General features: G+C 41.8%; 1 protein-coding gene across 7 annotated transcripts in view; it reads right to left on the bottom strand.

The window, feature by feature from the left end:
* Positions 1–12,896, bottom strand: part of LOC135514772 (transcription factor EC-like) — a 54,755-nt gene that overhangs the window by 16,892 nt on the left and 24,967 nt on the right. The window lies entirely within an intron of this gene.

The raw sequence follows: 12,896 nt of genomic DNA on the forward strand, positions 1-12,896 counted from the left end.
GACACACACACACACACACACACACACACACACACACACACACACACACACACACACACACACACACACACACACACACACACACACACACACACACACACACACACACACACACACACACACACACACACACACACAGAGAGTGAGAGAGACAGAGACAGAGGACAGGTCACTGTTCTAACCCAAGGACACAGTCTGAGAGAGTTTACTATGGAAGCCCTTGGCAGGTCATCCAGAAGGCATTGTGCTTACCAGAACCTCTCTGTACCAGAAATACTGAGAACAGCAAAGTGGAAGCTTGTGTGACTTAACCTCTTGACCCTGACGCATCAGATCATGTCAAAACAATCAGTGAAATGTCCAAGCCAACAAACACCTAGTCTGGGAAATGGATTCTTCCACATTTCAGCAGAAGCATTGGAGGAATGAGACTGATAGTATTTTTTTAAACCCTTTCTCTGCCAAATAGTCTGCAAAAACATGTTCCCTACCTCAGTCAAATCAATGCTTGTGGTGATTGAACGCCCAGATAACTTTACACAGTTAAGTCAACTTATCAGAGCTGAATACAATGATTACATTTCAAAAGCATGGTCTTTTATTTAACTAGACAAGTCAGTTAAGAACAAATTCTTATTTATAATGACAACCTAGGAACAGTGGGATAACTGCCTTGTTCAGGAGTAGAACATCAGATTTTTACCTTGTCAGCTCAGGGATTTGATCAAGCAACCTTTCAGTTACTGGCCCAATGCTCTAAGCACTAGGCTACCTGTCGCCCCAGAGTGCATGCTGTCTTTAGAGTGCATGCTTAACTTGACACTTAAAGGATCCATTAAAGTCATGTCTCGCAGTGTCGGAAAGAGGCATATTGTTGTGAATTCTTTTTCTGGTGGGAGGCTTGTTTATGACCTAATAAACACACGTCTTTGGGCCTTACTGGTTCATGGTTTTGTTATTGTGGGAAATCCTTAAGCAGATACCGTTAGGCTACTGCCCTTAGTGGAGTTGTTGTGTTGACTGACTTTTAATTATCTGAACAAATGAGCAGTCAAATTGAAATGACACTTTAGTCGATGTTTTAGTGTCATTTTGTTCTTTGTTTAGTCGACACATTTTGTGGACAGGAAGTTCTCAACTGGGAAGGAAGTTGGAGTTCTCAGACAAGTGCTTGTTCAGCTCTCTCTCACTGTGTGTGTGTGTGTGTGTGTGTGTGTGTGTGTGTGTGTGTGTGTGTGTGTGTGTGTGTGTGTGTGTGTGTGTGTGTGTGTGTGTGTGTGTGTGTGTGTGTGTGTGTGTGTGTGTGTGTGTGTGTGTGTGTGTGTGTGTGCGTGCGTGCGCGCGCATGCGTGCGTGCGTCCTGGCTGACCATTTTCCATTCATCTTGGGGCCCATCCAGAACGCTCACCTTTGTTAGTCCCACACACCACAGCAGGTATATTTAAAACATGAGCAAGGTACTTCCTGTAAGAGTTGGCCTGCTTCTGAGACAAGACTTCAAAGTCCTGCTCCCACATCTAAGGGCTGTTTTATCCTGCTAGAAAAGGAATGGATAATAGCCGCTGCACCTCCCTTTAATGATTCATATAGAAATTAAATATTACAGCCACTTTAACATCAGTGCTATATATGTGTGCCTAACTGTTACCTTGAACTTGATGTTGGTATAGGGGTGGTATGTGCCTGTACTGGAAATGTTGACCTTGTATTTGTAAAAAATAAATAAAATAAAACGATCATACTGTACGTTTCTTTACAATAAGCGTGTACAGTAGCCTATGGTATATGGGGAACAGAGGGATGTGAACTGTGTAGATGGATATAATGTTGATTGGTTTTAATGAAGACTCGCTTGTCCGTATCTATCAGCATATCCACTGTACAACATCAAAAATCTGACAGCATGCGATAGATATTGTAAACTCTGATATGAGTGAATTTGGAATATCATTGCATTTCTCTAAATCAGTATGAGCATGCCATATATAATTTTAAGTGCACAGATGTTTTACTCTAGATAAACCTATAATTAGCTGATTAGTGTCAATCTCTCTGTCAAACGTATATTTTTCAGGTTCTGTTTAAATCATCCATAGGCTAAAGAGGTCATCGAACACTGAATGGCCATGTGACGAACTAACAGTACCATCCACACATACACACATGCACACACGCACACATACAGTACCAGTCAAAAGTTTGGACACACTTACTCATTCAAGGGTTTTTTCATTATTTTAACTATTTTCTACATTGTGGAATAATAGTGAAGACATCAAAACTATTAAATAACACGTATGGAATCATGTATTAACCAAAAAAGTGTTAAACAAATCAAAATCTATTTTAGATTTTAGATTCTTCAAAGTAGCCACCCTTTGCCTTGATACAGCTTTGCACACTATTGGCATTATCTCAACCAGTTTCACCTGGAATGCATTTCCAACCGTGTTGAAGAAGTTCCTCTGCTGTCCAACTCATTCCAATCTATCTCAATTGGGTTGATGTCGGGGGATTGTGGAGGACAGGTCATCTGATGCAGCACTCCATCACTCTTCTTCTTGGTCAAATAGCCCTTACACAGCCTGGAGGTGTGTTTTGGGCCATTGTCATGTTGAAAAACAAATGATAGTCCCACTAAGTGCAAACCAGATAGGATGGTGTATCGCTGCAGAATGCTGTGGTAGCCATGCTGGTTAAGTGTACCTTGAATTCTAAATAAATCACAGACAGTGTCACCAGCAAAGCACCCCCACACAGTCACACATCCTCCTCCATGCTTCACGGTGGGAACCACACATGTGGAGATCATCCGTTCACCTACTCTGCGTCTCACAAAGACATGGCGGTTGGAACCAAAAATCTCAAATTTGGACTCATCAGACCAAAGGACAGATTTCCACGGGTCTAATGTCCATTGCTCGTGTTTCTTGGCCCAAGCAAGTCTCATCTTATTATTGGTGTCCTTTAGTAGTGGTTTCTTTGCAGCAATTCAACCATGAATGCCTGATTCACGCAGTCTCCTCTGAATAGTTGATGTTGAGATGTGTCTGTTACTTGAACTCTGTGAAGCATTTGTTTGGGCTGCAATCTGAGGTGCAGTTAATTCTAATGAAAAGTTACTTAGAAGAATCTCAATAGAATATATTTAGATTTGTTTAACATTTTTTGGATTCTATGTGATTCCATGTGTGTTATTTTATAGTTTTGATGTCTTCACTATTATTCTACAATGTAGAAAATAATTTTAAAAAACACACACACACACACACACACACGCTCATACACACACACACACACACACACACACACACACACACAAATCAAGACTTTTCAATAAGAGGAGCAGCAACGTTACAAACAATTTCATACACTTCTAATAGGTTTATAGGGTGGAGAGGGATGATGAATGACACAGTTCTTCTTTAGTCATTTCGCAGGAGACGCAATTACAGCGAAATGGAGTAATGCGATTTTCACTCTTTTAAATCAATTAGCCCGGTCCTTCCCTGTCATGGATGACAAGAGGCTGTTCACAGGGACACCTGGGAGCTAGGGCATCTAAGGTCATCCTCCTCATTCCCTGCGTCCTTCTCTTTGCAGAGATTAGAAGCTAGCAGTGCCAATGTGAGGGGTGCCTGTAAGGTTCTCCCTGTGTTTTCAGGTGTTTTGTTCACTATGTTGTTGAAAATGATGAGATGTTGAGATGCAACTGAAAGGCTAAAGGCACAATGCTGTTAAAAAGCTGCTGATAGTCTACAAGTAGTTTGTCGACCACCTGTAGATGAACGACAGACACGTTCTTATTCAGTCAATAGACATGCAGTTGACATGTTACTGATGGTCTTTTGATAGATTGTAGAGTATCTGCAGACGGGATATCCAAATAAACTGCAGTAACACTTTATTTGGATATACTGTCTGCAGATAATCTACAGACCATCATTCGAGAAGCATGATCAACTGCAACATTACAATTTGAGAGATCAGAATGTCCCCTGTGTCCATCTTACCTTTAGCAGACACTCTTATCCAGGGCACTTAGGGTAAAGTGACTTGCTCAAGTGTACATCAACAGATTTTTCATCTAGTCGGCTCGGGGAATCGAACCAGCGCCCTTCTAGTTACTGGCCCATCTTTCTTAACCACTAGGCTACCATGAAGTGGCCATAGGTGTCCTTGTCATTACGTACAAGATTATACAAGCACGAGCAGCTTCAACTTCAGGTGTGTGAAAAATCTTGAATCGTAAACCTCCCTGAAGACACTCACGAAACCCTCACCTCCCCCTGAATCACCAAATGGCCATCTCCTGCCACATGACTCCTCCATCCTCCCTGACCCTCAGACACAACGCTGCCCAGCGCCGCAGAGCAGTGGCCCATGGGTAAACTGCTGTGTCTGTGTCTGTGGTTTTGAAGGGCATCTTTGTCCCTAACCATGGCTGACCACTAGGTTGACCACTGGTCTGGGACTAAATGGATCCTCTTTATTGTCATCCTCTGGGTGAGGTTAAGAGAAGTGGTATTGCAGGCTACTTTAATCTGTGTTTTGGCAGAGAGGGAATGGGAGTACCGAGCTGTCACTTCTGTACCATTGAGGTCCTAAGATATGCACTCAGTAAAGAGATGTCTATCACGTAACTCAAGTAGAGTACAATTTCATTAGGACAAATGTACCCACGTTTTTTTCACTTCCAAGAAGATACCAGCCTACAGAGGAGGCTGGCTGGAATGAATACATGGAATGGTATCAAACTGACCAAACACATGCAGACCACATTGACGCCGTTCCACGAATTCCATTCCGGGTATTACAATGAGCCCATCCTCCTATAGCTCCTCCTACCAGCCTCCACTGCGGCATGATATATAGGATATTTTCTTAAGTAGATGTTCCGATAGCAAAGTGGTAGTCTGAAAAGAATGCATGTCAAAAGCAGACTGAATACTGTCATTGTAGTACTGTATACATAACGCAATGATATTTTCACTGATGGCCTCTCCATTGGCGAAATCTATTTTCACAAATTGATTGAATTTGAAGGGGAAAAAGTGAAATGCTATGTCTTATCATAACCACCGCCATTTTATTGTTCTACTTTATTTCATATTTTACCACGCTCAGAGTGTTCTTATTATCTTATTATTCTTATTACCAGATTTTTTTTTTTGTCGTAAGCATTTTATGCTGTCTTTTTTTTCATTTTTTATTGAACCTTTATTTAACTAGGCAGATCAGTTACGAACAGAATCGTATTTACAATGACGGCCTACCAAGAGGCAAAAAGGGCTTCCTGTGGGGACATGGCTGGGATAAAAATGTTTTAGGACAAAACAGACATCACGATAAGAGAGATACCACAACGCAACACAAAGAGAAACCTAAGACAACAACACAGCGTGGCAGCAACACATAACACAGCATAGTAGCAACACAACATGACAACAACATGTGGCAGCAGCACAAACATGGTACAAACATTGTCTAATTGATTCTATATAGACTGTTAATACAGTTGAAGTCGGAAGTTTACATACACCATAGCCAAATACAATTAAACTACATTTTTTCACAATTCTTGACATTTAGTCCGAGTAAAAATTCCCTGTCTAAGATCAGTTAGGATCACCACTTTATTTTCAGAATGTGAAATGTCAGAATAATAGCAGAGAGAATGATTTATTTCAGCTTTTATTTCTTTCATCACATTTCCAGTGGGTCAGAAGTTTACATACACTAAGTTAGCATTTGGTAGGATTGCCTTTAAATTGTTTAACTTGGGTCAAACGTTTCGGGTAGCCTTCCCACAATAAGTTGGGTGAATTTTGACTTTGTTGTCCTTAAGCTATTTTGCCAAAACTTTGAAAGTATGCTTGGGGTCATTGTCCATTTGGAAGATCCATTTGTGACCAAGCTTTAACTTCCTGACTGATGTCTTGAGATGTTGCTTCAATATATCCACATAATTGTCCTACCTCATGATGCCATCTATTTTGTGAAGTGCACCAGTCCCTCTTGCAGCAAAGCACCCCCACAACATGATGCTGCCACCCCTGTGATTCACGGTTGGGGTGGTGTTCTTCGTCTTGCAAGCGTCCCCCTTTTTCCTCCAAACATAACGATGATCATTATGGCCAAACAGTTCTATTTTTGTTTCATCAGACCAGAGGACATTTGTCCAAAAAGTACGATCTTTGTCCCCATGTGCAGTTGCAAACCATAGTCTGGCTTTTTTATGGCGGTTTTGGAGCAGCGGCTTCTGCCTGGCATCTTCACAAGCTACTTTGCTGTTGTTCTGAGATTGATTTGCACTTTCCGCACCAAAGTACGCTCATCTCTAGGAGACAGAACGCATCTCCTTCCTGACGGCTGCGTGGTGCCATGGTGTTTATACTTGCGTTCTATTGTTTGTACAGATGAACGTGGTACCTTCAGGCATTTGGAAATTGCTCCCAAGGATGAACCAGACTTGTGGAGGTCTACATTTTTTTTCTGAGGTCTTGGCTGATTTCTTTTAATTTTCCCATGATGTCCAGCAAAGAAGCACTGAGTTTGAAGGTAGGCTTTGAAATATATCCACAGGTTCACCTCCAATTGACTCAAATTATGTCAATTAGCCTATCAGATGCTTCTAAAGCCATGACATACTTTTCTGGAATGTTCCAAGCTGTTTAAAGGCACAGTCAACTTAGTGTATGTAAACCTCTGACCCACTGGAATTGTGATACAGTGAATAATAAGTGAAATAATCTGTTGTTTGTAAACAACTGTTCAGAAAATGACGTATGTCATGCACAAGGTAGATGTCCTAACCGACTTGCCAAAACTAGTTTGTTAACAAGAAATGTGTGGAGTGGTTGAAAAATGAGTTTTAATGACTCCAAGCGAAGTGTATGTAATCTTCCCGACTTCAACTGTCTATGATCTTCTCTATGTCTAGAGTCTATAGCCTACAGTATATCTTCAGTTTTTACATTGTTACGCTGATAGTCAGGCTGAACACAATGCAATTACCCTTCACTTTATAGCTGCCTCGACCATACTGACTGTAAACCTCCAACCTTATATTTAATCATGAATGTTTTTAAACCTGATCATCAATAGGTTTTAACCTTCTTGGTCTGTCTTATTTCAGGAACATTTAGGTAAACAATGACTGCCAACCATCCTAGCTTCCGCTCAGAGCAGAAAGCAATCCGATAGAAGTGAGATAATGGAAAGCAATTGGTCCATTTTGCACCAAATGTCAGGGTAGATGAAATGAGAGGGAACTATTAGCTGGCCTGTCATGGCTGTCTGATTCTGGGAAGCTCATGCTGCTTTCCTATTGTTTTGATTTATATTCTACTCTTTGACTGAGGGAGAAAAGCTGACAGCTCAGAAACATGGTTTCATTCCGACCAGGGTGATATTTACTGCGTGTTGTGAATCATCTTTCATTGATTCCTCCTATATCAGAGTTACTAAAAGCAGCCCTGCCTGGCTTAGAACGTGCAGACTGGAGATAAAATCTACGCTGGTCGCATCCCTGCCTTAGCTCCTCCTCCAGCCGACCTTTTGGATCTCCCTGGAGTAAAATTCGCCCCCAAACTTTTGAAAGTGCACACACTATATATGTGGGCTAAATCTGCAAGCCACCGTTCAAAACCTTTCACTCAATATATTCATTACGCCCCCCCCCCCCCCCTAATCTGATTGTGGGAAATCAAATAATGCAATAGCTGTTTAATGAGAACTAAGCAGAACATTTGATCAACTTTGACCTTACAGGAACAAAATAATATGTGGTTTGTGTGTGGCGGACAAAGGCACGTTTGTCCTGAGCGTCTTTGGTCCCCTGTCGTCGCACAGTTGCATGTTTACAGAGGGGGACAGGGGAGAGGGCGGCAGAGCACACGGGCACACAGGAGAGGACCTGTGCTACCCAGAGGCACCCAGGCGGAGGTTAGAACCGAGCGTAAGCCTGAGGAGTGAAGGATAAGGGGGAGGAGGTAGAATACTATCCCCTGTCTGGTTACGAAGTCAGTCTGGTGCTTTCTGTGCTCTGGTAGTAGAAGCAAGGGGGTAAGTTAACCCACATACAGCGTAAAGCAATTAGGATTTAAGAAAGGTTGCCAGATCATAAATTCAAATCATTTATTGTGGTTATGCTCACAAGACACTGTTTGACAGTACCCAGATAATGTGAATAGGTTGTATGTATAAAAGATCCATGTCATCTTAACAGCTCAACATTCCCGACACACACAACAGCACACAACTCTCAATGCTGGCATTGCGTGGCCCAGCTAAGTGTTGTTTACGCATAATCATACATCGCGGTCACTTTGATACACTTCTATTAGCCTTGTTCAATCTGATACATGCCATGTGTCTGACAAATACTGTGACAAAAATGTCTTACCCCAGGGAATAATGACTGGATGTATACGTTTTACAAGATCATCACAAGGATTCACGTCCCTTGACTTTTTCTATATTTTGATGTTGCAGCCTGAATTTAAAATGGATTACATTTACATTTACATTTTTTTGTCACTGGTCTACACACAATACCCCACAATGTCAAAGTGGAATTCTTTTTTTTTTTTTATGTTTACCAATTAATAAAATATGAGAAGCTGAATTGTCTTGAGTCAATAAGTCTTCAACCCATTTGTTACGGTGAGCCTAAATAACTTCAGGATTACAAATGTGCTTAACAAGTCACACAATAAGTTGCATGGACTCTGTGTGCAATAACAGTGTTTAACATGATTTTTGAATGACTACCTCATCTCTGTACCCCGCACATACAATTATCTGTAAGGTCCCTCAGTAGAGCAGTGAATTCTTTAAATGTTTAATCCAGTTTGAATTCAGGCTGTAACACAACAAAATGTGGAATAAGTAAGGGGTATGAGTACATTCTGAAGGCACTGTAATTGACCTGTGTATTCTGTTTGTTTAACTGGCTTTCATTTTAGTTTACTGTCTACTAAAGTTCTATAAATACTTACAATTCAGCTTGCCAAAAAAGCAAATGTATTTTTTCCACTGACAACAGACAGAGGGATGCAAAGAACCATGACATTTCCCCAAAGTACTCTACTATAGAGTTCATAACGGTACTGTTTTAACTTAATCACATAGATTTTAATATTCAATCATTTCTTTATAGATTAATACATTAATTGTCCAAGGCCAGTCTGCTTTAAATTGGATCAATGGACCCCCCTCATTTCTTTTTAATTGATTAATCAACTCAGCCTGAGTTTAATTTGATATCGAAGAAGACAAGGCCCCAAGAGCGGGGAGTACAAAGTACACCACTGTGCCAGCCTCTCTTGGCGGGCCTGTGAAAGAGGGGCCTTGTCTGCCCTTGTCCAGGGGTCTCTGTCCCAGTCCCCCATCCCAGTCCTGTCTCTTTAGGACCTGGGTCAGGATCGAGCGCCAAGACAGTCATGGAGGAAATGTACGAATCAGCTCTACTCTTAGCCTGTCTGCATGTGGAGGAGAAGCCTCTCCTCCTTCTAAGTTCTCCTCGCTTCTAAAACCCTCTGATGACCAGCTGATCTACTCTGATTTGCATGCATATAGTAGCAGGTGTAGGCTAGCACAATCTATACCAGGGATGGGCAACTGGTTTCCTGTGGGTCAATTCCCCCCCTCAAAAAACGAAAAACACATTTAAAAACTGTTGTGGGTCTCAATTTACAGTTGAGAGTTAGAATAGGAGACTACACAAGATGCAATTTGGAAATGTGGTTGTGTGACAGCAGTTTTTCTGTGTCACAGACAGCCACTCGATTAGCCCATGTCAGCTAAATTTGTTTAGATTGGTAAATTAGTCTACCGTCCAGCTATCTAAATTTGGTCAAATTATGGTTGAATTACCAAACATTTCTCTCCACCCAATTGCTCTAAAACGGCAACATCTTCTCTCTGCCCCATGGCAAAAATGTGTAGAATGGCAGGAATGTAACTCTAAAACCTTTTCTCCACGGTCAAAAAAACATTTTAATCGTAAGGAGGAGGGGGGTCCCTCAAATGTTTTGGTTAGAGGCACCCAAATGGCAGGGCTGGCACTTACTGCATGTGTGGGTATGGATGGGGGGTATGCAGTGTTCAGATTTTTGGGTGGCCCCCACCCCCATCAACGTTGCCCATCCCTGATCTATACTATAGCTATTGGTCGATAACAAGAACGATCACAGGGATTCTAACCTGCAAAACCAATCAATTATCGGGGGTTCTCTTTAATCTTCATCTCAGAATAGGATAACAGTTTAGATGTTTTTGACTTCACTCAAACCCACTGAACCCCGAGTACTAACTGCCATGATAGTTCAAACGGTGTTCCGTGTGATGTCAGAGTGGGTCAGCTCAGCAGCAGGCCTCTAAGCCCTCTAAAGTTGTAACATAGCGATCTTTAAAGCGCTCCAACAGTTGTTTCAGCCTGGTCTTTTTAATGTAGCGAGAGACGGCTAATAATCCCAGTGTTAACATTCCTGAGATGTTTCTCTCTACCTCTCCTCTCCCCCCTTTTCTCTCACCTCTCCCAATTCCCCCCCCACCTCTCTCCCCCTTTTTGGGGGGCTCAGCATCACTATGATCTGATGCGCAGCGGAGAGAGATGGAAAGAGAGCGAGAGAGAGGGAGAGAAAGGGAGTGAGCACCTGTCTGAGGCTAATGTGACACGACACCCGTCTTTTCATCACGGCGGGGTGCGCTCCAGACCAAAAGACTGACTTTAGACTTATTAGGATATGAATTGCAATTAAAGCACAATTTAAAAGAAAAGAAAGAAGAGTGAGCTGTAAGAGGTTAGATAGGAACCATAACAAGTGCGGAGGTGTTTTTCTTTACAACAATCACATGTCTTCCGCTTGAAAGCTCGGGTTAAAGGCAATTGAGTTAAACTCTCCTACACTCTTCTCTCCGCCATGGTCTGTAGCGTGAGTTGGGCTAATTACACATGTTTCAGTTCCTTATGAATTGTGTCCTTTGACATGGAATGCTCAAAGAACACAGCTCTGTCTGTGATCAGGCAACACAGGGGATCAGCCTCCAGATGTTGTCCTCAGTTTGAATTGATAACAGGCCTATTTCACATTGTTACATTCAAGCAGACACTCTTATCCAGAGCAATTCGGGTTAAGTGCCTTGCTCAAGGGCACAGACAGATTTCTCACCTAGTTGACTCGGGGTTTTGAACCAGCGACCTTTCGGTTACTGGCCAAACGCTCTTAAAACCACTTGGCTATCTGCCACCCCTATCTGTAATTCTCTTTGCAAGCCATGTCTCAAAAGATTGTCTTTGGACCTCAGTGTCACGCCCTGACCATAGTTTGCTTTGTATATTTCTATGTTTTGTTTGGTCAGGGTGTGATCTGAGTGGGCATTCTATGTTGGATGTCTGGTTTGTCTGTTTCTTTGTTTGGCCTGATATGGTTCTCAATCAGAGGCAGTTGTTAGTCACTGTCTCTGATTGGGAACCATATTTAGGTAGCCTGTTTTGTCATTGTGGGTTGTGGGTGATTGTCTATGTTAGTGGCTTGTGTCAGCACAGTTCTTATTGTAGCTTCACGGTTGTTATTCGTTTATTGTTTTGTATAGTTTGTTCAAGTGTTCTCTGTTCATTAAATTCACGATGGGCACATACCACGCTGCATTTTGGTCCTCCGATCCTTCCAACTACTCCTCCTCAGACGAGGAGGACGACGATCGTGACACTTAGTGTAAGGGAGAAACCTCAGAAAACCTGTTAAATACTCAGGTTGCAGCCCTTACTATAGCTTTCACCTTTAAAAAAAAAAAAATAATTTGAAATGCCACAATTCTCTTCCCCTTCTTCTTGTTCTATGACCATGTGCGTATTACATGGTCATTAGACTATTAGTGTAATAATAATATTACAGTAATCATGTAGCCATAACATTGCTGACGTCACCAGACTATCCCGTGCACGTGTTGTTAATCTCGTAGCCTGTTATCCTAACTCGACTACGCATCTCACCCTACAGGATAACCACACTGCTGGAGAAGACGAGTGGTCATGATAAGAGCATGCCAGAGATGATTATCTGTAGACCAAGTGGTTGGGCCTTGACAAAGGGATATCTATCTAGTCATCAGAGTTCATCAAACTTTGGATGATCCTTTTCCTGGCGTTGTTGCATCTAAAAGTGAATTAAATTGTTACAACTTTGCATGCACATGCTCCATTCGCGTACTCTATTGAAAATGTTATTGGTGAATTGGTAAAATGCCCATAATTCTCAAAGAGTGATGCCATATTATATTATTATATTTGTACCATTTGATAATTATTGTTATTTATTCGACATTATTTCTAATCTTACTTTGAAATGAGTGACAATAACAATACACAACTATAAACAGCATTTCCGTTTGACTTACCTGCCCATACCAATTATATTCCAGCATAATGGCTATCGCTTGATCGTAGCAGTTTTTTCTTCCAGTTTAAACTGTTCTTAAAATATGATGACTTTTCGCTTCTGTATCTGTCCAACTCTTTACTTTTCCCTGGACGTTGTTGGCTAATAATGCCGTCAGGTCTCGGTGGACTAGCTAGCTTAGCACTCACCCATCAACATAGCACAGCCCAGCTCAGCACAGCCTAACCACTACACTGTTGAAAGTTTTGCACTCCCAGAGCATACGACCTGTTGATAATGAACCTGAACCCATTATTTTGAGTCAATGAATTGAAAGAAATAGGGCAAAGAATGAAAGCCACCGGGCCAATTACCGGCCCGCTTTGATGTATTACGCCGCCTGTGCTCCTCACCCAAACCGCTCCACGTCTTTTGTCTTTATCCCCTCTGTTATTCATTAATTATTCTGACCGGGGTCAAGGGTCGCACGGCTAATTGCGCAGACTGTCT

The sequence above is a fragment of the Oncorhynchus masou genome, chromosome 26 (assembly GCF_036934945.1).
Source record: "Oncorhynchus masou masou isolate Uvic2021 chromosome 26, UVic_Omas_1.1, whole genome shotgun sequence".
In the NCBI taxonomy this organism is placed as follows: Eukaryota; Metazoa; Chordata; class Actinopteri; order Salmoniformes; family Salmonidae; genus Oncorhynchus; species Oncorhynchus masou.